This window comes from Sminthopsis crassicaudata, chromosome 2 (assembly GCF_048593235.1).
Source record: "Sminthopsis crassicaudata isolate SCR6 chromosome 2, ASM4859323v1, whole genome shotgun sequence".
Lineage (NCBI taxonomy): Eukaryota > Metazoa > Chordata > Mammalia > Dasyuromorphia > Dasyuridae > Sminthopsis > Sminthopsis crassicaudata.
Window position 1 is genome coordinate 595,903,822 of NC_133618.1, and position 5,384 is coordinate 595,909,205.

General features: G+C 36.3%; 1 long non-coding RNA gene across 1 annotated transcript; it reads right to left on the reverse strand.

Moving 5' to 3' along the window:
* Positions 1–390: 390 nt before the first annotated feature.
* LOC141553753 (uncharacterized) lies at positions 391–2,504 on the reverse strand. The gene is made up of 2 exons (XR_012485625.1): positions 2,141–2,504; positions 391–1,373 (listed from the first exon to the last, which is right to left on the reverse strand). It is a non-coding gene; the product is annotated as an uncharacterized LOC141553753 (long non-coding RNA).
* Positions 2,505–5,384: the final 2,880 nt, after the last annotated feature.

Sequence of the window (5,384 nt, forward strand, 5' to 3'; positions counted from 1 at the left end):
AAAATGCAGAGACTGCCTCTTTTGTCAGTTCGGAGATAAAATCCTATTCTTTGTAATCCCTGAAGAAACAAATCAAATAAACTCTGCCTGAGCTAACCATTTTCAATCCATCAAAGCAATCAAATTCTGTTTACCTGAATCAGAATGATTTCTAAAATGTTATTAAAAAGTAAAATGGAGTTTAACTATTCCAAAAAACTGAAAATGATGTGCAAACAGAAAAGGGATAAGATTTCAGTAATTATGTAGACATAAAGTCGGTGCCATCATTTGTCCCACAATATATTGTAGCTATGGCACATATAGATAAAGGGGCCCTTTGTCTAACATTACTGCTGCAAGTGATGCAGAAACATAATTAATGTAAGAAGTCTTCAAAGGGGAAGAGCATTCATTTAGTTAGTTTTATTGCTCTTTCAAGCAAACAGAGATTTTATAATTTAATAAACCAATTAACTGATTATATGTTTCACCCAAAATATTTGTATATCACACATTACTATCACCTCCAAAATCATGATCCCATTCTGACCAAAGCCCCTCAGTTACTATTCACAGGGCTAATTATTATATTTGGCAAGTGTTTGGTTGGCAGGTTATTTTGAAGCCAAGTCCTTTTAAAATTTTGCTTCAGTATGCCTTTGCAAACACCTGCAACAAAAAACCCTTCATCTGTGTCATTTAAAGTCCAGATACCATATTATTAGAGCTGTTTAGAGGCACCTTGAAAGAAGCTATTATTTTGGCCCTGCTCCTCTGTCACAATTCTTGAACTGTTCTGTAGGAGGAAAAATGTAGTTCTTAAGCAGATGGCATGTTTTATCACCCCCTCAAAATTGCTTCTTCTGTTCAGTCAAGAATCATTCAGTTTACTTCAGTTACCTATCGCTGCAATGTATTATAACAGTGACGTTCACCACACTGCTGCTGATGGATCTGTCAGCATTTCCATTATAAACCTCCATTATCAGGTAGAGAAAAGCCAGCTGTAAAAATTCTTCCCGGAATAAAACTTGACATCCCGGCAAACGGCAAAAAAAAAGTTTCGACCTGGGCTGCATTCTTTCAGCAATTCAAAACATGAAATTGTCATAGCGTGTTTTCAGTTACAAGAATACAAGTCAATAAAGGCACAAAAGTGTAGTCACTTAAGAGGATTTTCTGGGATCTGTAGTCAAAAGATATTTTTATCATGGGCACAAATGTAGTTGGTGCTCCTGGCCATGGCATCTACAAATGATCTAAAACAATGGTGTTACTCACAGACACCGCACGGTGAAGTTTAAAAAGATTTTCCAATCTTCAAGCCCTTTGTTTCTCCATTTTCAACAATGTAAAGAAAATGATACTAACAGTGTCACAGTATAAATTACCTGTGGGAAGAGGACTGTGTTATTTCTTTTCCAATGAAAATTTGAAAAGGACTTCTTAGCACAATTCTTGAGAAAGGAATCCGTGGGACATCAATTGTCTGGCATTCATTTGTTCATTCAACAAAAATATGTTGTACTACTTGTATAATTTTCTCAATCATCCTCCTTCTGTTCTATCCGAAGTTTTTGACATTGTCAATCACTCTCTCCTTCCACCTACTCTCTTTTCTCTAGGTTTTTGTGACCTCGTTTTTGTTTTTATCCTCCTCAGCCTTCTTTGCTGGGGCATCATTCACATCACACCCAGGGTGCACCACAGGACTATCCTGGGCTTTCTTTTCTCTATGTATACTCTCTCATTTGATAAATTCAGCAGCTTCCATGGGTTTAATCATCATCTTTATGCACATGACTGATATATACACATATACACATGTATATGTGTGTCTATATACAATTTATACATATATGCACATACACGTGTTTTATATATATATAAACATATATAAGCCACTATATCACCTAACTTCTTTTGTTTGACGTCTAAAGCTCTTGATAGCTTGACTCCAACCTACTTTTCCATTTTGATTAAATATGATTCCTCTCACATACTATCAAAGTAAATTGACCTTCTTACTATTCTTCATACATGACCCACCATACCTGGAATCCACTCTCTCCTCATCGCTACCCCTAGCTTCCTTCAAAATTCAGCAGACACCATCTTCTGAAGGAAACCTTTTCCACTCCTTTCCTCCCAAAATTACCTTGTATTCATGTGGGATGTAAGTATATACATGTACACATTCTTCAAGAAAACCATTTATAATCATGGTCTCCACTTCTCTCACTCCCCTCTAAATCTCTTTGCAGTCAAACTGCATCAATAAACCGAATCTTTCTCCAGATCTAAGGATCTTTTCTTAATCCTTAGCCTCTTGACCTCTCAGTAGCCTTCGACCCCATTAATCATACAGTTCTCTGTAATACTGCCTTTTGTCTCTGTTTTCATGCCATTACTTTTTCCTGACTTCTCTCTTGCCTTTCTGATTACTCCTCATTCTTCTCTGAATCTTCATCTGGGTCACAACTACAAACCATGGATATCCCTCAGGGCTCTGACTTGGGCCCTCTACTTTTCTCCCTTTGTATTATTCCACTTGGTAATCTCAGTTGCTATGGATTCAATTATTCACTCTCTGATGATGTGTGACTAAGTAAGTGATCATTCAAATGTACATATCTAACTATGATATTCTCCTACTCAGTAGGAGTTCCCCATAACCTATAACAGGGACTATTTTTCCTTTCTTTATATCACCAGGATTTAGCACGGGGTGCTTGGCAAAAAAATAAGCACCTAGTAAACATTTGATGATTTGACTTTTCTTAATACTGTTTTCCCTCAAAGGATGTTATTGTTGTCTGTCCTTCATTTTTGAAGAGGACAATTATATCATGGGGTGATGTCTTGAAGTGTATATGAACCACATTTATGTAAGGTAGAATTGCTTCCCATTGTCAGCCTCACTTTCTCTTCCAGACTCATGGAAGTACAGAGGCAGAATAAAAGTCAGAATGGTTAGTGATGGCCCAGGATAGAATGGATAACGACCCTTGGCAATATCTAGCCAAGTTCCAGGGCTCCAGACCTTCAACTCTCTTTGTGACCATTGGAACAAATCATTCCGATTTGCTTATTCTACAAGAGAAAGTTGGGACAGACATCAGCCTAACTCATTAACACGTTTGAGGTCTGTAAGTTGCCTTCAGTCTAGTTTAGCCACTGGGATGATTTTACCAGTGTGTACCAATGTGCATGTTACATACTACTTGAAAACTGGGTGGAAAGTTGATGCCAAAGTTGTATGAGCATCCTGAAAAGGGCTCTGCAAGCCCTCACACTGCAAGATATTACTCCTCCTGGAACATCCCTTATACCCCCAGATAGAATGCAAAAAAAATGAAAAAGATCATCTTCCTCGAGGAGTTTACATTCTGACAGAATATAAGCAACTGAGGAGGAGGATTTTATTTTTATCTTTGTTATCTGAACACCTTTTGTTTGCCTCATAGGAGTTGTTTAATAAATGTTTGTTGATTGATTAGTTTACAGTATTACTCCAGTTAATTTATAAAGATGTAAAACAAAAGGTCCCTAACCTTGGGAAACTTGTATATAGTTGGGAAGATGAGACCTATCAAGAATTAAATAAGAATTTGGCATATAAAAGAACTGTTGTACCCAATGAGTCTTATATGTAATTAATGTTCTAAGTTCACATGTGTGAGAGATCTATTTTAGCTAAGTCTTCTCTAGAGACAAATATTGAGCTGAACCTTGAAGTATGGATAGGAATTGTATACATAGAGAAAATAGAAGAAGACCTTCATAATTGAAGCAGAGAAACATGAACAAGAATGTAGAGGTAAGTATGTATATAGTACATTTGGGAACAGATAACACATGTTGACTAACCAGAAGGTGGAGTGAGTTTCCTGGAAAGTGAGACATCAAAGATGAAGAGCTTTTAGAGGAATCAGAGATTTATAAAGGTAGGAAGCTCATGAACAGAATCAGTTTTGGAGAGAAAATTATGAATGTGGTTTAGATGTTGTCTAAACAGGAATTTCTGATGTTTGCCCACTGAGAAAGTCCAAGTTCTAGTTGCTAATTATTATCATGTGAAATAAGATGAGGTTTTCACCTGTGGCCATACTTTCAGGACTTAGGAAAGATAATGAATCAAATGGAAAGACTGAGGCTAAGCAAATAAGAATAAGCTTGAGTCAAGACAAATTTCTTACCAGGAAGGAAGGAATCAGAAAGAATCAATAAGATAATGATTAACAAGCAGAGTTAGATGCCTGGGAAGTGGCACAGCAGTGCTATTTAAGATCTATAGCCATAGTCAGATATCTAATCTGCAAATGAGCAAGGTAAGATATAACAGTGGAATCTCTTTTAAATGTGGCAATTTAATGGACATTTTCAGGTTGGTTCTGTCCTTAATCCCTGAACTTCTGAAGGATTTAGTTGGCATTTTCAGATCTGTCACCATAAACATTATTCTGATTAAGGAGGCAAAGGAATATTTTCAGGCCAGATTGAGGGAGGGGGAAATCTCTTCATACTGTAGGGATATACTCTGCTACAAACACACACACACACACACACACACACACACACACACACACACACACACTCACACACACTCACACACACATCAGATTCATCTTTCCCCCCTCCCAGCCAGTGATATAGATAAACTGAATTTTAGCCAAGTACAAGACAATCAAGAGGAAGTATCAATAGATAGTTGAGAAATGCACATCTAGAGTTAAAGAGAACTCAGACCTGCAGATATGAATTTGAAAATCATCTGCAAAGTGGGTAGGAATCACCTAAATGTTTGGGGGCATAAATAATCTCTGTATGAACTTTTCTTGGCTGAATTGTGATGCTTCCCAAAACATATGTATATGTGAATAATAACAATAGCTGACATTTATATTGCACTCTAAGGTTTGCCAAGTGCTCTACTTATTTCATCTCATTTGGTCTGTGGATTGTGTTAACCTTTAAAAATGTATAAATTGTGATTTCTAAAGGTTTTCATTTTCTCATATTTTCTTATATTAAGTTATATTCTCTAGTAGCTAGGGTAAGCACATGGAGAAATGACAGAATTTGCTCCAAAATTCTCTTTTGTTTTCCTCTTCCTCATCACAAATATTTATTAAGTAAACACAAGAGTGTATAATGAAGGTTTTTGAACAAGGGAATTCATTCATTCAGTATTCATTATTCACAGGCTATAGATGAGACATTGTGCTAGATGCTTAGGGAGAAACAAATTTCAAAAAAGATGTAGTCCCTTGCCAAAAGAACTTATAATCTATATGATTCTATACTGTAATTATGTTCAAAATACACAGAATTTTACTATCATTGAAAAAAGGAATTTATATTCTACTGAGAAAATTGGGGGGGATACAATGTTAGAACAC